Source organism: Nannobrachium achirus (genome assembly GCF_963921795.1).
Source record: "Nannobrachium achirus genome assembly, chromosome: 17".
NCBI classification, from domain to species: Eukaryota; Metazoa; Chordata; class Actinopteri; order Myctophiformes; family Myctophidae; genus Nannobrachium; species Nannobrachium achirus.
Window position 1 is genome coordinate 31,140,394 of NC_137824.1, and position 23,659 is coordinate 31,164,052.

General features: G+C 43.4%; 1 long non-coding RNA gene across 1 annotated transcript in view; it reads right to left on the reverse strand.

The window, feature by feature from the left end:
• LOC308302064 overlaps positions 1-23,659 on the reverse strand; it is a 32,271-nt gene that overhangs the window by 3,581 nt on the left and 5,031 nt on the right. The window contains exons 2-4 of the long non-coding RNA XR_013962927.1: positions 23,384-23,506; positions 8,118-8,213; positions 7,748-7,896 (exon numbers count right to left, since the gene is read on the reverse strand). This is a non-coding gene — a long non-coding RNA (uncharacterized lncRNA). The remainder of the gene's footprint in view (positions 1-7,747; positions 7,897-8,117; positions 8,214-23,383; positions 23,507-23,659) is intronic.

Genomic DNA, 23,659 nt, shown 5'->3' on the forward strand with positions numbered 1-23,659 from the left:
GGCATTTGATGACGATCTTTCTGTTGTCCAAGTGTTTAATCGTGAACTGGAATCCACACAGTGCTTCCACAAGGCCGATCTTATGGGTCATTTTGAGGTCATTGTCTTCTCGTGTGTATGTCGCGTGTGGCTTCTGCTGCAGTTCAAAGATGATATCCCCGGGTTCCATGTTGGGTGCCTGGTCACCTTCCCCAGTGAAACAGATCCTTTTGCCATTTTGCATGCCTTTGTCCACATGCACTTCTAGAATCTTAATGTCCTTAACCACCTTCGACCCCTGACACTTTTTACAGCGGTCCTTCTCATTGATCACTTCACCCTCTCCACTACAGTCGGTGCACGGGGTCTGCAGCTGTTGGACCATCCCTGGAGCCAGTTGTCTGTGATGGAGGACCACGCCACGCCCCTTACACGTATGACACTTCTGTACAGCCCCCATCTTTCCCCCCAAACCGTTACAAGTGCTACAAAGAACGTTCTTGTTAAGCTTTATTTTGGTTGTTTTCCCATTGTGGAGGTCTTCCAAGGAGACCCTGATGAAGTGGACCGTATCTTCTCCTTTCCTTCGACCTCCGTTACGTCCACGCCCTCCGTGCCCTCTCACGAAGTCAAACAGACCACCTCCACCAAAGATGTGGGAGAAGATGTCCTCCATGTCTGCTCCACACCCACCTCCTTGCCGCAGGCCATTTTCCCCATAGCGGTCATACAATTGTTTCTTCTCTGGGTTGTTCAGCACCTCATAAGCAAAGCTGATTTCTTTAAACTTTTCACCACCAGCTGGGTTTTTGTCAGGGTGATATTGTATTGCCAGTTTGTGGTATGCCTTTTTGAGTTCACTTTCTGTGGCAGACGGAGACACGCCAAGAATATCATACAGCTTGGTATCTACAACACTTGCCATGATGGAGAGAGAAAGACTTCAATTTCCCACCCGTGAGCCATTTTAAATATCATTTGCCCGTATAAGGTGATGTCACTAACCCTGCCCAAATATGGTGTCAAGTCAACTGTAACCTTGTAGTGCATTGCCATGGTGATTGGTTTTGTGGTTTGAAGTCGCTTAAATGTTTACATGTACATGTATATTGATTGACCTGGCACAACATATTTTATCTGTGGATATATATATATATTATTACATATTCATTTGGGAGTCTTTGACAGGAAAATGTTTGAAAAGTACTGGTTTAAACAACATTAGGGAACAAGTCCAAACAGGCAACTACATTACACAAACAAGCCCAAAAAAACACAACAACCAATATTTACAAGCAACTTAACAGAAATACAAGCCCAAAGTCGCTTATATTAATAGGCTGACATGGCAACACTGTCAACGACGCTAATGCAATAAATTGCACGTGTCCAAGGTCATGGGTGACAGCCCGTCACTGTATGTCAACAACACCGTGTAGGGCTAGGATATGTCTAGTTGGAGAGAATTATAATTTATTTTGACTGGAAAATAAATGCTTAGGCTACCAATAGCTTTCTTCACAGATGTTCATATTAGGGCATTCACGAATAGTGATTTTTTGAATTCGAATTATTCGACCTCAAAGTATTCGAATAGTCGGAATTCGACGGGAATTATATATATATATTTTCATCCAATAAAAACGAGCCATTCTCGGCCTCTCAATCATTGATGCGCTGTTTCAAGTCTTGAACACAACATGCGAGTGAGGGTTAACCACTGGAGGCGGGACAGACCTGAAGGTTAGTGAAATACGATTGGCTATTGACCGTGGCATTTACAAATGAGCCGCGACCTGATTGGACTAAGCGACCAGCAAGTATGGGTGCGCTCAGTGCTTCCCCTGGAACAGTACATTTGACAGCTGTATAGTTTGCCTGCATCACAGCGCAACAGTTTCTAATCAGTTTCTCTTTCATGCTCTAAAATAAAAAGACTTTAACCCAGCGGTTCACATTACCAAACAGTTTAGCCCGTGACCCAAAATAGAAATTAGACAATCGCCCAGGACCCAAACTAGTGAAAACAGCAGATCTACAAGCTCACAACGCCGCGGCTCGCACCGTGAGCTGGTGGAAATAATAATAAAAAATGACTGTTCAAACAAATCTATAATCAGCAACAGGCAGTTAGGGTCGATCCATACCGTTATAATTTCGGTTCGGGAGGACGCCCCGACCCGAAATTATTTAGGTTCGGGGGAAGTTCATACTTTCTTAACGGCTAGTGCCCAAGTCGCTTGTAAATATTGGAGGTCCGTGGCATGACGATGTTTGTGGCCGATGAATGAGCATTGCAGGGCGGATACTAGCTCTGGTCCATCGCGTCACCTCCCGCATCGCTCCGGGAGCGATGCGGGAGGTGACGCGATGGACCAGAGCTAGGCGGATACATAATTCTGACTACACTGAATGACTGGAGGTCCAGTGAGTAGCAGCTCCAGCAGGCAGCAGCACCAGCGGGCCGGGGTCTCTTCTCTCTCACTCACACTCACAAACGCTCGGCTCGAGCTCTGTCAAAAACATTTAATCTACAAGCTCACATTATAGACGTGCCGCCTCCCTTGCTGCATGTCATCACGCAGTCACAACTCGTCGTGGAAAAGGAAAACATATCAACACAGAACACTAGCAATTATCAAAGTTGTGTTTAAGCTCCTCTTTTCTCTTTAAAGCGGTCGGCGACGCGTTAGCAGCGATTAACCTCGCCTACCAGGCTTTCTCCCGCAGCGATACACGCAGCAAAGGCGCGTGTGTGTGTGTGTGTGTGTGTGTGTGTGTGTGTCGCGCGCGCGCCTCCCAGTCCACCAGCTGAATATGTATCCGCTCTCTGATGCCCAATACACGGCCACACAAGCATTTGGAAGTCGGCGTGTCTCCCACTCAAACGACGTCTGTTTCCTTGGATTCACAGCCGAGAATATGAACGTGAAGCCGGGATGAATGAATGAGAAGACACCGCTGAGTACCGAAATTAAGTCGGGAGGTCACAACATCAGCAAGCATCATGACATCAGTATATAGACTGCACCAATTCATCCACCAGGGGCATTGACAAATCATCTTTTATGACTTCCTATCTAGCCAAGCTGTATGAACCATGAATAAACAATAATAATGATAATAATTTAAAAAAAAAGAAAAAAAAAAAAAAGAGTAAAAAAAATATTTTAAAAAAATAAGCGATTTTCGAATTCAGTTTACCAAGTCGAATAGTGACGTTAGTATTCGAATATTCGGTGAATGCCCTAGTTCATATGTCTACTAACACTTCTGACTTTGTTCCAACCCAACTCCCTTGGGAAACTTTGCAATTGCCCAATATGACCTTGTGGGATGTCTAATTATGGGTTTTTGGGGGTGCTGAATCCCTTCCAACTATTAGTTTTTTAGTGAAAAATTACTCCTGGCCATAAAATTGGCCACGCCTACTTTTCAGCAGGCTTAACCATAAAATTGTGGTGGCCGTAATTGCCACTTACTTTGTTGAGTGGGAGTGACTTCCATCCACAGTTCTTGGACTTCATATGGCCAGTCTGTGATGTATCTATGATATATGACAAAAAATATATAATATATAATAAAAATATAATATTAATAATAATCATGACTAGAAATACTGTCCCTACGAAACAGTGTGGGCTCGCATGGAACACCAGAACACCATGTATGGGCATAAAGAGCTACCCAACGGGCACTCCAACATTGAACAACATATATGGGCATAAAGATCCAGGAACATTACTTCTGAGACTCCTACTGTACATCCAATCCCTCAGATACTGAGGGATTGAATGGGTCACTCTCCCTCTCTCTCAAGACTCATTTCCCATTGGAAATGCATTGGGTGCTTAAAGTTAAATATTTCAAAAACTACAAAAGATTTCATGTGGGTGTTGTTGTTATTTATATCAGGTCGCACTTGTTGGTGGTGATGTCACCAAGAACACTGCTCCCTCATTGGCTAAAGGCCCTGCTTTTGAGGTGAATAACATTACTATATAAAGATTTGGGAGAACATATGTGCCCGCTTTCAGCTAGCCCACAATTATAGATAGATAGTTAGATAGATAGATAGATAGATAGATAAGATAGATAGATAGATCTGAGATAGCCGATTGATTTTGTGAGATTAACCAAGACAAACAAACATATAGCGGTAGACCCATTTGTAGTGGTCGTCTCTGTAGCCTCCTACAAAGCCACACCATAAAGAGACGGAGAGGATAGGGAGAAAAGGAAAGATGAGCAGGATGCTGCTTACCTTTCTAAAGTTGCTTAAGTTTCTAAACCTGGTGCTTTTTTAAATTATTTTTCCTCTACCTCCTCACTACAAACGCCTGCAAGTTGGCCACATGGGAGAGTGTAGACAACTATTCAACATATTTTAAGGGGTGGCCCACCACTTGTATTGACTAACTCCTACAAAAAGATACATCAATGGTGTTTGTCAAAACCCATGCAACATGGCCAAAATGTGGACTTTCTTCATACAACAGTACATACAGTAAGTAAATAAGTTATGAGAGCAGTTCAAGGACAGAGCACTGTTTTGAGACCACAATCGAATGGCTTTCTTGGAGGAAGGCAGCAACGAAATGTACATACATACTGTACACTGGACTCAACTTCGACTTACTAATGTTTTCCACTGGAGATGGGACCACATCAAAGCTAAAATTAAATAATGCTAACGCTAAACACTCTTATCTTACTACTATAATCCAACAAAAAAACTTATTTTAGGCAAGAAATAGGCCATGCAGTTGGAAAAAATGTAATAAAAAAATCACACCTGTGCAAAGTGAGCGGTGCAAACTCGAAAGATGCATATCTCCTTGTATGGGCCGTTCTGTCTGTGATGTCACTTACGTTATGTGTATGAGCACCGTACTAATACATTCCACACAAAAACACACAAAGGGAAATGTAGGAGCGGTTTGCACCACTCAAAAAATAAAGAGAATGTCTCTGACCAACAAAAGATCATCTCTGACCCATCAGCTGTCTGTATGGGGAAAAGGTACTTAAAGGCAATATAATGATAATTAAAAAAGAGCCCTGGGTATGTCTGGTTGAGGTGAAAAAATACAAAATGACACAAACAAAGGAAAACAAGAAGGGTCCTTAATAACGGCACTGCCAGAGCCACTTGGAACTCCTGTGGGTTGGTTGACCCCTTCGGTGAGATGCGGTAAAAAATACGGAGGTGATGACATGTGAGTCATCTCCATATTTGGGCAAAAAACTCCATATTTGGGCAAAATGAGAGGGTATACACGGCGGAACGTACAGACAATTGGACTGCTGGCCCCTTAAAAACAGAATTGAGGTAGTTCTCATACAGTAGCTTTTCTGGATGGGAGCGTGTCAATATAGCGACATAGTATCTGTTCGACCGTTCATTCCTAACCCGACATGGGTGAATGTTGACCGGTGAAAAGCTAACCTGCCGACGCTGGTTAACCTCTATGCCTAAACCTAACCTCAGTAACCCGTGATGCGGGTGAGTAGCTAACCTGCCGACTCCCTTAGTCGAAATGATGGGACGTAGAAATAATGATATCTCCCCTTTCTGTATTGCGTGGAATAATCAGGACAGAGGTCGTAAGCTAACGACGATTGCCTTCACGGCCACGTCCAGAGCTCTCCTTCAGAGAACGCTGGACGTTCTTCTCAAACAGCTGCCGGTCTGTCCTCAGAACCTCGGCTGCTTCCTTGTTCAATGGATCCTCTGGGTTAGGCTCAAGGAATACATGCTGGAGACCATAGACGATGGCGTTTATTGTCAACACAGGCTTCCAGTCCTCTCTTAAGATATTTAGGCAAACGTTTCCTTCCAGGTCAATGTTGGGATGATATACACTGGTCTCACACTTCACCTTGGGGGGGTCATGCGGGTAACCCTGTCCAACCTTAAAGGTGAAGACAAATTTGCCTCCTCTGTAAAAACCCTCATCTGGTGAGATGATGATTTTGAAGTTGAGCAGGTCATCGGGATCAGGGAAGCTGATTTCACATGTCTTTGGCAGGTTCAGATCACTGATGTCTTTCTGTATTCGTAGCTGGGCTGCACTTGATTTTTTACCTCCGGCCTTGTTTCCTCCTGTAGGTTTCTCCTCTTTCTTCTGCTGCTTCATCGAAAAGAGCATCATATTCAGTTATTTTGATTATAATGAGCTTAGAAGCAGCAACGTTCCTCTGGCAGTGCAAGTCAATTATCAGTTGGAAAACCTGGCTGAGCCTTTATAAATAGTATTCCTGGTGACGTCACCAAGTGTATCGGGTCCTCGCCGATACGCATGCTGACTTGGTCTGACCCATATATGGACATGACCATATGGGCATATTGGATGGGCTTGCATGGAACACCATGTATGACCATAAAGAGCTACCCAACGGGCACTCCAACATGGAACACCATATATGGGCATAAAGATATGCCCAACGTGCACTCCAACATTACTTCTGAGACTCCTACATTCAATCCCTCAGATACTGAGGGATTGAATGCGTCGCTCTTCCTCTCTCTCCAGACTCATTTCCCATTATAGTACAGGCAATCTAAGAAATAAAATGGGCCAACCTTGAACAAATTGCAACACAAACTCTTTCAACTTTTTTTGTTTCATAAATATGTTAGTAATAACATATCAAAAGTCCTAAGAAATCCAAGTGGTGGAACATAGTGAAGTGGTGGAACATAAGTTGGGCTCCCATCGACTTTCTATACAGGAGGAAAATACCCAGAAAAAAGATCTGCTTTAAGTAGGATGTGAGGGGTCTAACTAGGGGTTTGTCATGATGCTGAATCCATTGCAAGCATTTGTATTGCACAAAAAACATTCCTTGGCCCCAGAAAACGCCCACAAAACTGATGAAAAGTGAATGAGTCATCACTTTTCATCAGTTTGTGTTGCAATTTGTTCAAGGTTCAACCCTAGAATGCCTGTACTATTATGGATGATTCTGGACCACTGTCCAGTGTTCATTTTTCTTCAGCAAATTTGGATTTAGTCTTAGTCTTTTGAATAACACACCATTTAGTCTTAGTCTTGTTTTAGTCTTCTGAAATTGTTTTAGTGCATTTGCCCTGTTATAAAAGGTTGGCCACCATAAATATTATCTATGACCCGGTAGGAACACAACCTATATGGACAACCCGGTTTGGAAATCCAATATGGCCACATCAATATTGGCCCCTATCAGAAAATAGTGTTGGTGATAACTCTTCAACCAGATGGGCTAGAAATGTAAACTTGGTGTCTATTCCATGGTTTCAAAGCATGAAGAACTCAATGGAATACTTAACTTTATGATTGGGTGTGTCTGGACCTTTAATTTGCATATTTCCAAGATGGACGCCACCCGAAAATTTGTTTTACTATAACTTTTACAGTGACAGCTGGCTGTTATGGCAAAAGTTAGCTTTTTAAGAAATATGAACACATTTGGTCAGTTTCAGCTGTGACAGTCAGATTGGGACAGGTATCTCAACTGACAGAAGCAAATGATCAGACTTTCAGTGAGTACTGTACTGTAATATAAGAGCATAAAACCCGTATGGGTCCACTTGGTTTCATTTTACGCTTATAGGGGGGGTTGAAGTAAACATTTTTTAAGCACAGGGTCTGTGTCAATGATATACGAATACTTTTTTTTATGGCATTCTGTCTTTGGATACAGGTGAATACTCAAGTGCACAGAACACTCTGTGTTCACTGTTTAGGTCTCTTGTTGGTAAGGCCCTTAGTCTGTGTTATTATACCATAAAACCGTGATGCTGCATTCTTTATCCAGGATTCTTTGTATCCTCTATTCTGGAATCTATCCTCCAGTTCCTTGGCTTGGATATTGTAGTCTTCATTGGAACTGCAGATCCGTCTAATGCGGTTGAAGTGGGAAATGGGAAGATTCCTTTTGAGAGAAAGGGGATGATATGAGTCACCATGCAATAGGGAATACCTGTCTGTAGGTTTTCTGTACAACTTAGTTTTTAGCCATAGTGAATTGCATATGTCTTGGGCGTTCATAAATTGATGAAATTCATTAAGCAAGGGTTCTGATCCAGACCAAATGAAGAAAACATCATCCAGGTATCTCTTCCAATTGGAGATGTATCTTAAGAAGGGATTTACCTGGTTATTGAAGATGACATCCTGCTCATAGAATCCCACATATATGGAGGCAAAGCTGGGAAACATCCTGGATCCCATGGCCACTCAGGAGGTCTGCTGATAAAAGGTATTGCCAAATTAGAAGTAGTTGGACTTGAGTACTTCCTTAACACTTCGAATGTACCCTTATATATAAATTTCATTCTGGTTTATATTTTGGAAATAAAGTTTCCTAGGCCTAATTGTGTGTGATTTTGTCTGATTTAGGCCACTTTGACATTTGTATGTGTGAATGTAAGTTTTGATCAACTTTATTCTGGGGCTCCCAGACCGTCAACAACGTTGCTCTCCCACAATCGCCTCCTGGCTCCAGCAGGTCTGAATTGAGGATAGGTGGGCACGAGGGACATCCTGGGCACCTCGATGTAAAATTGGCTATTTTGTCCAAAATGTTAAATGAAATATTTGATATATGGTCTTAAGTAAAGTAAGCCTGTGGTATGAACAATTATTATAAACAAGAAATACGGTTCCTACGAAACAATGTGGGCTCGCTCGTGACTATATTCTGCAGCGTGCTAACTGTCATGTCATGTGAAGCCCAACCAATACTACAGCTAACACCACTCCCAGATGTTTTTCCGACAATTTCCAATTGCACCTCATTGGCTAAGGGCCCTGCCTTTGTACTGTCGTGGCGGACCTTGATAAACTAGAAATACTGTTCCTACGAAACAATGTGGGCTCGCTTGTGACTATATTCTGCAGCGTGCTAACTGTCATGTGAAGCTCAACCAATACTCCAGCTAACACCACTCCCAGATGTTTTTCCGACAATTTCCAATTGCACCTAATTGGCTAAGGGCCCTGCCATTGTACTGTCGTGGCGGAACTTGATAAATAAATAATGAAGATAACAGTGTTCTCGCCTTTCAGTCGAGCCCACAATAAATAATGAAGATAACATAATGTTCTCGCCTTTCAGGCAAGCCCACAACTAGAAGCTTGGGCGGCCGAGCGTCTAGTCGGGGAACGGCCTACTCGGGAACGATGTAAATAGGGAATGAATGCCCCACCCTTTAAAGTAAACCCCATAATACCTGTTGTCATAGGACCCGTTTTGACCATCACCTGTTTGCCTGGGTCCATTTATGCCCATATATGGAGATATGTCTGTCTACATCCATTTTATGCCCATATATGGAGATCTCTACCTGTCTGTCTGTGTCCCTTTTATGCCCGTATATGGAGATCTCGCTATCTGTCTGTCTGTGTCCTTTTATGCCCATATATGGATATAGTGCAAAGAGAAAGTGTGGACGAATCGTCTATTTGCACAGGAGTGATGTCAGAATGAGTCAGCAGAAGTGATGTCAGAATGAGTCAGCGTTTGTGCCGGTTCCGGAACAGCCTGATGTGAGACATTAGCTCTTCACACGGAGATTCCAAACCTTTCGCGCCGGTTCCGGAAAACCGCATATCGGGTCTGGTCGAGGTGCACTCCACGCTGCGGCGGGTATTACCGGGGAAATCCCGTTTGGCCGGTGTAGAGACGGCGAAGTGGACTAACAGGGGCAAATGTACGAACGGGCTCTCCTACCGTACTGATGAGCAATACAATGGTTATATGTCACAGTTATTGTCCACGACATTGCAAGCTGCGCGAAGGCCAGCAGACCTTGGTCCTGCTCTTCGCGCCCGAGCGCCGCAGGCACGAAGCCATGGTGAATGCAATCATTTTATATTTACGGCCTGGGCAAGCGCACGATAAACGCATGAATGGGATGAAGATCGCTTGCTTTACAGTCTGTTGGAAAGGCTCCCCCTGTTAGTACAGTTCGCCTTATCGCTACACCGCCCTATCGCTACACCGGCCAAACGGGACTAGCCCGTATTACCGCTATTGCATAACAGGATGGGGAATTCCCTATTTGCAACTACTCGTTTGCCTACTCGTTCCCGAGTAGGCCGGTGCCCGGGCACTGTTCTAGTCCTTATTAATGATAGTCATATATTTTTCTATGGAACACAAAGCATCCTAAATTTGGTACTAACTAATTGGCAGTTTTATGAAATATGGCATCTGAAGTGGGCAGGGTACAGACGAGGTGGCCGAGTGGTTAAGGCGATGGACTGCTAATCCATTGTGCTCTGCACGCGTGGGTTCGAATCCCATCCTCGTCGGTGGTAGTTATTTGTTGTGGAACACCCTAATTTGGGCATTCTTTCTGGTATATTAATCATTAGCCCTATTCACGGCCCGCCCACCTACTTCCGTTTCTCAGTATCCCCCGGGTGCTGACTTCAATTTAGAAGGGGAAACTATACTGGACTTAAAGCCAACAAATCGTTATTTCTAACGGTAAAGTAAATTATAATGCTTTGTGCCGTTTACTATCTTGTGTTCTTGATCATGCTAGCCGTATTTTATACTTTACTATTCGGAAATGGCATTAAATTTGCGATTTCTGTGCTAACTCTATAGGCTTATAGTAGGATTTTCCCCTTCAAAACGGGACTTCAGCACCCGGGGGATGCTGAGTGGGCGGGTCGTGAATAGGGCTAATCGCAAGGTGGGTAATGCTGACCTTCTTCCCAATTTTAGTCTCTGTATTGTTCCACTGGGGCATTCAGGGCATGCATAGTGTGGTTCAGAGTGGGGGGGGGGGGGCAGTGTCCTGACACAGGAGGGGGAGGGTTGTAAATGAGCCAACAGCTGTCCCTGGTGGTCTAGTGGTTAGGATTCGGCGCTCTCACCGCCGCGGCCCGGGTTCGATTCCCGGTCAGGGAACAAATGTTTTTCATTAGAGCTTAGTCATTACACAGCCGCAGTAGCACAGCCACAAAAGCAGCATTGTTAAGCTACCATGTCGTTGTCCGAAAGAATCTTGTAATTCAAACTTGTACAAAGCTAATAAAATATAACATTTGAGAGTCACACAATTAATTATTTATAATAATTATTAATTAATTTGCATCTGTCTTTTTTTTACAATCCAGTCAGTTACACACCCCGTTACGCACCATTGTATGGAGAAGAATAACTCTTGGTTAACACCATTGTAGGGTGAAACAACTCTCTCTCGGTTACACACATAATAATGGAGAAGTTACAGCCTAACAGCTCATCCGCACTGCCAGCGACGTGAGCGATGAAATCTCATTAAAATACATTTGTTTCAATGAGGCCGCCCTGACATACTGCGAGCAACAACGCCTCGTGCAGCGACGTCTTCCACCCCTCATATATTCGCTTGCAGAGTCTCTATTTGAGCGAGGTTTTGTGGCCACGTCCCGCCCCATAACACTTTTTATTATCATTTATTTACTTGATATGTCGCAACGCAATGGCCGACACTCCATATGAGGATAGTTTTTCACGTGTCCGAACGTTCGCTTGCTGGCAGTGTGGATGAGCTGTTACACTAAACACCTGGTTATAGCACCAATGTGACCAGTTCATCCACACTGATCCCAGTACAGCCTAACACTAAACACCTGGTTATAGAACCAAGGTCCACACTGAACCCAATTTCTTTTTTCAGATGGGGGCCCGCAAACAAATAAATATGTGGGGATCCTTGACATGAAAATGTTTGCGAGCCACTGAGAAGCCCAAGGATCTGGGTGCTGGGGGGAGGCAATGTTCTGACACAGGTGGGGGTGGCTTGTGAACGAGCCAACAGCTGTCCCTGGTGGTCTAGTGGTTAGGATTCGGCGCTCTCACCGCCGCGGCCCGGGTTCGATTCCCGGTCAGGGAACACGTTTGTTTTTCATTAGGGCTTGGTTATGACACAGTCATTACACAGCTAAGTAGAACAGTCACAAAAGCAGCATTGTGAAGATACCATGCCGTTGTCCTAAATAATTTAGTAACTGAAAGTTGCTAAATTGTACGAAACTAATACAAAAAAGTGAGAGTCACCCAGTCATGGCCAAATGTGCTATAAGTAAGCCTTGCCGAGCCATGAGGCCCATTGGGCAGGAGCCCTCCTGTTGAGACAGCTTGATGCACAAGTACACCACCTGGACATGACACTAGTATGTCGCAGGGACCAACCCCCAGTCCAACCCTTGATGCTGAGTGCCAAGCAGAGAGGCACTGGGTCCCATTTTTGGGTCCCAGTCTTTAGTATGACCTGGCCAGGGATCGAACCCTGCATAGCCACACAAGTTATTGCTATGATATGAACCAAAAGCAGCACATGCCATAGAACACCAAATCATCACTTGACTGCGGAAACTTCACACTGGACTTCAAGCTACTCTGACGCAGTGCCTCTCAGTCTCCCTCCAGATACTCTGGGACCTTGCTTTTCAAATGAAATGCAGAATTCAAGTTGCTTGATGGTGTCATGGGTCATGTTGGGTGGCAGTGGCTCAGGGGTAGAGAAACCGTCATTAGAACATGGAGGGTTCCCAAAGGGTTCCCAGTTTGATCCCGGGCTTAGTGTCAAACAGTCCCTAGTTGGTGCCTTGCATGGTTTTCTCTAGGTTGCACACCTAGGTGTGCAACCTAGGTGTGCATCACATTTTCTATATTATTACACAACATGACACATTTTTCATCAGTCAATACAAGCAGTCAGTTATACTGAATACAATATGTAAGTCAAATATCTAAATAGCTATGAATGTATGGGTTCACACTTGTTATTTTATATTTGTACCATCAGTCAAAACAGCACATTATAGGCCAACAGTGCTGTAATTTTCAGTCGGGTAAGCAAAAAGCAAACTCCACCTGCAAGTTGTATTTATCTGCCACGGGCAGCCAGTGTCAACTGTCAACCCCTGCATAAAACGTCTATAATAATCGATTATGTCACGTTGCTGTAGGCTTGTCACGATACTGAATTTCTAACTTTGATACGATATTTTGAAGAAATATCGATACTCGATACCATTTTCGATACCACGCAACCACGGCGATTGTAGTGCAAACATTTATTTTTATTTAAAGAAAAATACATCACTTCTTGAGGTAGATGGTAGTGCACTTTTTAAATAAGGCAGTGCAATCTGTATTTTCATAGTAACAACTACCTATTAAACAGCATTGACAGTGTTCAATGAACATTTCCAAATAATAATTACACTTTTTCACATGAATGAAAACAATGCTCTTGAGGTATTGCACTTCCCAAAGTAGGATAGGCCTACACAAGTAACATTGTGAAGCAGTAGTGCAACAGCATCTAAATTAATTTCTTTCTGACTATAGTCAAAGCCATTATCTTGGTTTCCAACTAATGCACCGGTCTACGGCCCGCCTACTCAGACTGCATCCGTTCATATCCACACACTGAGAATCTTTTACGTATCCTCTCTCCAGACCGGATATGCTCATTGTTGGTAATGGTTACATTGGTTAGCTTTAGCTGTCGCTAACAGGACGCCAACAACAAACTCATCAACAGGTTTACTGGGCTGTGGGCTCGTGTCCTGTGCGGAGTTTAATGCTTCAAGTTAGTTCTAGTTTTTTGTAGGCTTTTGTTGGCACAGTTTGGTGGGGTATCCGAGCTCTAGTCTAGACCACGTCTATAGTTCGGGACACTATATGCGGCCCTCACGCCTACGTTGCAACGCTGATGGAGATCTCTGTATCTGTCAGTCCTTAATGGCCCATATATGGAGTTTCCAAGCAACCTAGCATCATTCATACACTCTCTAGCGTAATCACTGAAATCCATGACATTACGTATTTTTTAGTCTTTGATGGTGAGCCTTGGATTTTGAATTACCGATTATGTCATTGGCGGTCATTGTATTAAGACTGCATTTTTGCACTCTGCATAACGTTTTATGAAGGCACAGGTTGGTAGCAGAAATCCAAAATGGTGAATGTCAGCTGCTGTTAAAATGCACAGGAAGATGAAAGTATGAATATTTGTCACATGCTCATTGTGAGTCGTGCCACACATTTTGCTACTTGCATCTTTAAGTGAGTGACAAAAGAAGCCTCTTATTTCTGTGTTTGTGCAGCAAAAGGTTTTTAAAAGGCAATCTTGCATTGGCCGGGAATCGAACCCGGGCCTCCCGCGTGGCAGGCGAGAATTCTACCACTGAACCACCAATGCATACATCCCATAATCTTACAATTACATCATAAACATGTCGCACACGATGAAAGCTTTACAACAATAACACAGAATCAAAATATAAAGGACATATCTCATAGGTCAGAATGATTATATACAGGACATCTATTTTATTCTGCTTATAAAGGGAAATCGCTTCTATTTGTTTATACTGTTTTTCCCTTGCAGCCCCCCGCGCCCCCACCGTCGTGCATAGGGTCATTGGGAAAAACATGGACACGTTGGTGCCCCTTGGTTTGTGAAAGTTCTGCTAAATGACTGTCTCTTTGTTATGCGGAGTGTTTGCCGTTTGCTCTGCCCTGTGAGACTCCGTAGTGTGTGTGCTCAGAGGGGGCAACTTCATCAGGCAGGAGGGGGAGGGGTGTTAACCGTAGTGTGTGCTCAGAGCGGGAAACGTCAGGAGGGGGAGGAAAACGTCAGGAGGGGGAGGAAAACAGGAGGAAACGTCAGGAGGGGGAGGGTTGTTAACCGTAGTGTGTGCTCAGAGGGGGAAACGTCATCAAGCAGGAGGGGGAGGGGTGTTAACTGAGCTGCTACGGAACACCAATCCTGACTTGCAAAACGGCTTCTTACCCCATTACCCAGCATGCCTTTGCCTACACTAACACCGCAATGGGTACAGAATTATACTTACAAAATCAAGGCATACGAGTCGAAATGTTGCATTCTTCCAACCTCTACCATCAACTATGTTCCAATAACATATTCAAGAAAACATAGTAGTTGTGTGGATGAGCATATGATGTAGGAGGCATCACCGTGACTCGTACATCTGTGAACGAGTTCCTCCATTTCTCCATGTACAACTCATACTTACCTGGAGACACCATGATCAAGAAGGTGGTTCACCCAGGGCGAGGCTCGGCCATTGCACTTCCGCGCTTTGCTGACCCCTGCGAATTCCCCAAATGTGGGAATCTCGACTGCATAATTTCTGGTAGTGGGGGACTGCGTTCGCGCTCTCCCCTTATTCAGTTGTGAAAAATTAAAATATCTTATGGCAGTTGTAAGCGTAGACTATTATAGCCTGCCTTTGACAGCTGAGGGGTCAAGATTTTGTCATATACATTATAATAATTTTAAATAACTGTTAGAATGCATTACAATGTGATTATAAGTCACTTTAAGTGGCCACTGGGTGCTTTAAATGAAGTTAGGTACAATAAATATCATATAATTTATGCAAGAAGGGTTAGTCTTAAGTCTTGTGCCTATACCTTCAGGGATGTAGTTGCGCTACTTAAAGCACCCGATTACATTGTGGGATGTACTATTATTGTAACACTATAATGCACTATAACAGCAATTGTAATACATTCTATCATTATAACAATGTATTACAACTACGGCAATTATAATTACACTATGATGCATGCAGTTATAAAGTTCTGTGAGTTATAAAGCATTAATAGTATATAGACCATCCCACGTGGCTACAACAGGAACTACATCCTGGGTTAAGAGAGCAGCCGCCTTCTGTGTGACCACCAGAGGGCTAGTTCCAGAGAAGAGGTGGACCTGACTGCAGCAACACTGATCCAGAGGATGGACGTCACCCGCAGGACCAAATGGACAGAAGTTGTCGAATCACTCGACTTCACCCACTCTAGTCGCAAGGCGTGGCAGACCATCAACCAGCTTACAGGCAGAAACACATCACCTCCCAGCTGCCCAGTCACAGCAGATGCCATCGCCTCCCAGCTCCTGAAGAACGGCAGTTTCCCGGATGCAGACAAATACTTTGCCCGGCGGACATCGTATGAGGTGTCCTGCATCTCGGGAGCAGTGTCGATTCCAACCTCTTGGGAGACTTTACAGAAGATGAACACAGTGAGGCCATGAGGAAGCTCAAGCCGGGAAAATCTCCGGGCCGTGACAACATCCACCCGGAGTTTGTCATCCACCAGAGCAAAACAACATCTTGCTGGCTCTGTGCTTTCTTCCTGTCGTGCTACCGGAGGTTAAAGTTCTGAAAGACTTAGTGCAGCACCTCAGTAATAGCTCTGCCGAAGCCAAATAAACCTGCAGAAGACCCCAAATCATACAGACCCATCTCGTTGCTCTGTGTCCCATTTAAAATCTTGGAGAGGATGATCCATAGCCGCATCGACCCAATGTAGTGGTGGACTCACAGATCCCAAGGGAACAAGCTGGTTTCCGTTGTGGAAGATCAACAGCAGACCAGGTAACACTACTCGCCCAGGACATCGAGGACAGCTTCCAGGACAATGAGAAAGCTGGGGTAGTGTACCTGGACCTGACTGCCACTTATGACACCGTGTGGCACTGTGATCTCCACCTGAAGCTGCTGAGGACAATACCGGACCGGCACATGGTGAAGTTCATCATGGAGACGCTTTACAACCGCAGCTTTGTCCTCCAGACCAGCAGTGGCCAGCGCAGTAGGCTCAGAAGACTGAGGAACGGGTACCGCAGGGGTCAGTTTTCTCGCCGATGCTGTTCAACATTTACATACATGACCTACCTGACACATCATCTAGATTCTAGAAAGTATAGCTACGCAGACAATCATGCTGAGATGACCAACAAGGAAGACGACAGAAAATGGACCACACTGAACCGCCTACGAACTGGAGTCGGTCGCTTTGAAACATCAATGAAGAAGTGGTGCCTGCCTGACGGACAGTGCGGCATGCGAGTGCGGTGACCCTGAGCAGACTGACGAACAATGCGAACATATAATCATTACCTACCCCTTATGCAGACTGTTGGTATAAAATTACATTTTAATATCTAGATTATAGATAGATTATGGTGAGATGTGCTCCACTAAAGGTCTGTGCAAAGGTGATGACCAAAGATATGTTATAATGTCCTGGGACACTTGGATAAAGTGAAACCAAAACATTCTTCATCTTTGGCTACTGAGCTCACGAAGACTCAGTGACGACACCATCTCATGATTCATTGTTATGTTTAATTGGCCAATAAAGTGAAATGTCAATTTTTCTGTGCACACTGAACTATATTTGTGAAAGGAATATACCGGTACATTGTATTCAGAAGAGAAGAGAAACCTGATTATTGTACCACTGAATATTATTATTATTTTGTATGCTGATTGATTACTCTAATCGGCCTAGTGATTACTCTAGTGACTAGAGTAATCACTAGACCGACTAGAGTCTAGTCGGCCTAGTGTTGTCGAGAGGGAAGGCTTCAGTGAGCCTTGTTTTGGGAGCAGCGCATTTTGCCCTCTTTATTCTCAAGTGCGCTTTTTCCCACTCCCTCCCGAGATCGCTGGATATCCGGGCGTGTGGTGATTTTCAAATGGCCTTAAAGTCCGAGAGACATAAAGTCCGAAAGGCTGTTCAATTTAGTAGCCTATGAGAGCGGAGACACACACACACACAGGGGGAGAGAAAGAGGAAGAGAGGCGGCGGATGCCGACGCTTGCAGCATGTGATGTTTAACAGTTTTACTGCCAGATTAGGGATGGCCAAATGGAGATTTTTTCTTAACCGATAACCGTCAGGCCTTATCAGTTGATTAACCGTTAACCGTTAAGGAAATGTGTTCAAAAATGCGCTATTTTAGCGATTTAAAAAAGGAAAATAGGCCTACACACGTTTTTCCCCATAATAAAGTGCTATATTTACACATTAAAAACAATAAAACTGGGAGAAACAAGAATACAAATGTTTTCTAAAAGAAATGTGTTTTTGCAAAGAAACGGTGGGATTGAAATGAGTGAATTACCAAATGAGTGATCAGTCTAATGTGATGCGCTCGCCAGGCACGTGCGCACATACAGCAAAAGGGGCTTGAGCCCTTAACTTTTATCCATCTGAAAAGGCCCTTTTAGAAATGTCAGCCCATGCCTCTCTAAAATTCTGTGCACTCCCTGGCAGTCGCCTAACAAAACAGCAGCAGCGAGACGGCGGAGACGCTCGCATGTAGCCGCATGTAGAGCAAATAATAACTTCCAATCGTATGACTTTTGGAATGGTTGAATCAGCTAAACGTCCATTTCATTCATTTTCTTCTCTCTCGCCCGTGTTTTGTGTGTGCTGATGCAGCGATCATTGAATTTGCGACTCTGAGCTTTGTTATTTTCGCATAGCCAACTATGTATTAAACCAAGACGTTAGCGTTCCTCACGTCATCAACATGTAACATTAGAAAGTTGTGTTTTAAGCTCTTCTTAAACGGGATTCAATGTGACAACGGGGGTCTGTCTGTAAAATCCAATCGACGAGGGAGCATTTGTTTCCTGATGAACAAGTCAGCGTGTACAGCAGCGTCGCGGACTTGCAGTTGCATGAATGCATGGATGTTACACAGACATTGGTGTCCAGAAATGTGTGACCACAGCGTGTATAGTTGCATGGTTGGTGACTTGATGTTGCGTAGATATTGGTGTACGGGGATTTTGGTGTGACACATGGGTTGATTTCCCTTTTCTGTTCTTTTTTTATCGGTCAAATTTAACCGTTAGTGCTTACCGGTAACCAATTTCTTATCGGTTTAGCGGTAACGGTTAACCGTTGGCCATCCCTATGCCAGATGTTGTTATTTATTTATTGGGTTTTGTGCCAGCAAAAGCACCTTACCTTTGCGATGTTATTTTTTTTTCATCATTATTATTTTCTTTTCTCCTTAAATAGGTGTACTTTTCTATACTAGCAGTAGAGGGCAGCCTCATGCAAGAATTAATGTGAAAGGGCCGCGGTAGGCTACCGTCCGTCAAGACAGCTCAATCGCTACAGAGCAATAGACCCAGAGAAAATAACAAGGAAGAGTGTTGTTACTCCATTGATGCTAACGTCCAGTGGGTTTTTGAGAGCACTTTTACGGGAGCTGTCTCTACGGTACACACCCGCGCGACCCCTCATCAGTTTACAGACATCAAAACAAGGTACAAAAGAGCGTACAATTGGCATCGCGCCGCCGGGAAAAATGGGGCGAACGGGAACGTCCAAAGCGGTAAAAGAGTTAAGATGTTTAAACTTGGTCACACTCACACATAGGTTTGAGTGATTACTTTGTTTGATGTGAAAGCATGATGGATAAAGACCTGGATGTTACCTCTTACTTGTGTGATGGATCCAGACAATTTGAAGAAATAATAATCCAGCGTTTACTTGAGGTGAGGACAATAAGAAAGCACAGGCCTACATTTTCATTCACAACTTGGCTGAAGATTCATTCTATAGCCTATTATGTCATAGTTTAAACTAGGGAGCTGATTTGACTCTTTTCATAACAGCGCTGACTGGAGTGAGAGCTTAATTGAAATGACCTACATAGACTAATATGCGCAAGTGAACTGGAATTATATAATTAATTATTTGGAAGCAGGTGTGTAAAGTTTCTAATCTATAACCATCTCAAATAGCTTTTATACTTTTTTTTAATGAGATTTGGCCTTATAGGCTATATTGATATGTGCTCAGATTTGGCTATTTTATTTGCTGGCTTTTAGGCTAATGAATTAATTATTTTAATCGTGCAAACCTCTGCGCATGAAGGGGGGGGGGGGGGGGCTCTCTCTCTCTGGGACATCGGATTCGGATCTCTGTGCCGTCGGACTTTCAGGCCGTCGGAATATCGAGATTTTGCCGGATATCCAGGATATCTGGCTAGTTTGAAAAGGTATCAGATATTTCACTTGCACAGCGGGATATATCTGAACCCGAATTCAAGAAAGAGGATCGCTGTCATTTGAAATGATCACCCTATCTACGATCTACGATCTTATTAGATATTGTTATCGTCTGGGAGGCCCTTTAGTGTGTTCTGTCCTCTGTAGCTCTGTGAGTCTGTCATGTTAATAGTGTGGGTCTGGGGGGGGGGGGGGGCATTGTCCTGCCACAAGAGGGGGAGGGTTGTAACAGACCCTTTAGCTAGCAAAGCCAGTCCTCCCGTATTGGCCTACTACCCATGTTACAGACATGCATCTGTCCCTGGTGGTCTAGTGGTTAGGATTCGGCGCTCTCACCGCCGCGGCCCGGGTTCGATTCCCGGTCAGGGAACACATTTTTTTTATCATTAGGGCTTGGTTATTACACAGCCATTACAATGTAATTACACATTACACAACGAATTAGCACAGCCACAAAATCTATGCTACCATGCCGTTGTCCTGAAGAATCTAGTAATTCAAAGTTGCAAAACAAACATTTGACATTCAAACAGTCAAGCCAACGTCCACGGCAAAGAAAGTTCAACATAGCTACCAAGGTTTTATTGCTATGATACCATACAGCTTTCCTGAAGTTGTTAGGCTGTCTGTTCTAGTGTTAGTTTGAGTGAGTAAGTGACAACCAATTTGAGTTTAAAAACAAGACCAACGGGGGTAAAAAGCTATACATACTGGGAGAAATATATGCGACCACAGCAGCAAGATTTGTGAACTGTTGTGATAATAGAAGGTTAGCCAATAGAATACAACCGGATAAATCTCGATATTCCGACGGCCTGAAAATCCGAGGGCACGGAGATCCAAATCCAATGTCCCAGAGAGAGAGAGAGAGAGAGAGAGAGAGAGAGAGAGAGAGAGAGAGAGAGAGAGAGAGAGAGGTCCTGTCGGGTCCATTTGAAGAACTATAATCCAGCATTTTGAGGTGGAAACATGGAGAATTATAATCCAGCATTTTGAGGTGGAAACATGGAGAATGCACAGGCTTAATCATAAATTTGCTGAGAGTGAGAACCATACGTTTAATGTAACTTGGAGTTGGAGGAGAGCAGAGCTGGAAAGTTATTAGAGGGTCCAGACCAGCTGTGGCTCTTGCACTAATTTGGTTTGGTCTACTTTTACAGCTTTTTGATTGATTGGTTTTGTGTGTGTGTGTGTGTGTGTGTGTGTGTGTGTGTGTGTGTGTGTGTGTGTGTGTGTGTGTGTGTGTGTGTGTGTGCGCGTGTGCGTGTGTGTGTGTGTGTGTCTCCGCTCTCAGGTGAACAGTGGCATGTTATAGTTTCAGTGAGCTTGAAAATCGGCATGTTATAGTTTCAGTTTTAGTGAGCTTGAAAATCTCTCTCTCATATTTGAACAGCCTTTCGGCTTTTAAGTCTCTCGGACTTTAAGGTCATCGGAAAATCACCACGCGCCCATACAACCACCATAAGGACTACTAACCATTACGCATATCCTGCACTGTATAAAGTGGACCTCTGACATAGGCCTACTGCACATATAAAAACAGAAGGCCTACTGCACATATAACAAGAATTGACACAGTCAATATATGAGCTGGTCACTGGGTTAAAAAATAGGGGTGCAGGAAAAAATCGATTTGAATTCGAATTGGGTTTCTAACAAAAAACGATTTTTTTTTTTTTATATATATATATTTTTTTATGATTTTTTTTCTTAAATTTTTTCATTAGATATTATGTTTTGTTTGTACAAGTTAAAAGAATGTGTGCAAGCCTGAATAAATCAGACATGTTGTCTTGGATTTACCTTTGTGTGTTTACATTATTGCAATAAGTTGATAAAACCTTTACAATAAAAGCCACGTAAATGTACTCTGCTTTCAGGCCAGCAGACTGGAGTAGATCCTGATATCCTATTAATTGAATAGAGAATCGTTTTGAATTGAGAATCGTTTTTAAATCGGAAAATAATCGTATTTTCTATATGAGATTGGCATTACAGGAAATTCTTGTTTCAACAGCAATTCAGAGTTTTTAACAACATCTATGATCCTGTGAACATTTTGAGAACTATGACTGAATTTCTGAAACAATAATATTGTGATGCCTACATATTGTTATACATGTCCTTTAAGCCCCAATGAGCACCAGGCAAGATGCATAACACTTAACCACTTTAACTCTGGTGTCCTGGTTTGGGGGATTTGAGGGGAGCATCATTGCTATAATGGAAGTAAATCTAGACTTTTTGACTTGTTAGCTTTTAGATTATTTTTGCATGACATAATCATATGACTAATTTCCATACTTTAGATAACTAGACACATTGTTGCAACACACCAAACCATTCTTCATATTGATTTGGGGGCCCACACATGACATTCATAAAGTGCTATCATGTGTCACTAGTTTGTGCTTGAAAAGTTACCTATGCTTTAATAATGATGTTGGATAAGAAAGAAGAAAGCCAGGAAGATGTTCTGTTGCTTGCTCACCCACATGGTGCACCTGATCCCCAAGTTATCATACATCACTTTCTTCCTTGAGGGTAACGTTACTATCTCAAATGTAGCGCTGTGTATGTTTCGTTGTTTTTCTCTCTCTCCCTGTCTGCTCAACGTGTGTCTGTGCCGAAAAAGCTGATCTACAAGCCCATATCGGATCACTGATTTGACACTTTATGAGCTTGTAGATCAGCTGCAAAACCTGTAATATGATTGGGTGGAACCCCTCGAGCCAATCAGATTTCAGCTACATTTTGGAATATTCCTAGGTAGCGGGGGTATCACCAGTCTCCCCCCGTGTCAAACACTCAAGCTCATTAAGTGGACTGACCCATCATCCCAGTTCATTCTCAGGTCAGACAGCCAGGCACCGGGGCAGCACGCATCCTTTGATATTGGCTGCGTGACACCCGACAAGTAGAAGCATACACACTTGCACAGGCAGTGCGCACTCGCAGCTGAGAGCTGTAGCAGCTAATTAGATCGTGTGTCTCACTCGGCCGTCCTAATTCATACCTAGGCTTTTTGAAAATAGCCGATCTACAAGCTCACAAACGTGTCGCATTTGTACTTTTGCTACTTTAAGTACATTTTGATGACAATACTTTCATACTTTTACTCAAGTACATTTAGAATTCTGGACTTTTACTTATAACTGAGTACATCTACAGTGCAGTATTGATACTTTTACGATACTTTTACTTAAGTAAAACATTTGAGTACTTTTTCTAACACTGCTAATTTCCCCCATAGCCTGGAGGAGCGACCCATTGTCTGGAAGGGCGCTCCTGGGGTACTGTCCTGTGATTGGCCCTTAGCTCTACCATGTGACATGAATAGCCTATCCAGAAGAGGTAATCAATGGTCGTCTAAGAAAATGATCTGATTACAGAAGCTGGTCCTTCTGACGAGCTCAAAAACAGAGCTACTACCCTTAAACTGGGGAAAATGCTGGCAATTGTCCCAAAAACAACTGCATAATCCAGAAATTGTCTCAAAAAGAAACTTATGTTTTCTCATGCCAGTAAAGCTCATTTCAATTAAAGTGAGTGAGTGTTACCTGCAGCAGTGTGTAGTATGTCATTCTGTGTTAGCGTTGAGAACCAGTCTGTCTCTCTCCTCAACTTGCAGTGCATGCTAGTCTGCAATCGCTGCCAGTTGATCCGGTGACCTCAGCCGGGGTCTAGGAAAGGAGTACAGACACAATTATTACAGTACAACAACAAAGAAATTGCTTCAACGCTCCAAACAGAACAGTGGTTCTCAAACGTATTCATGTCAAGGACCCCCAGATTATGGATTTATGAATACACATATTTCACTTCGGGTTCCTATC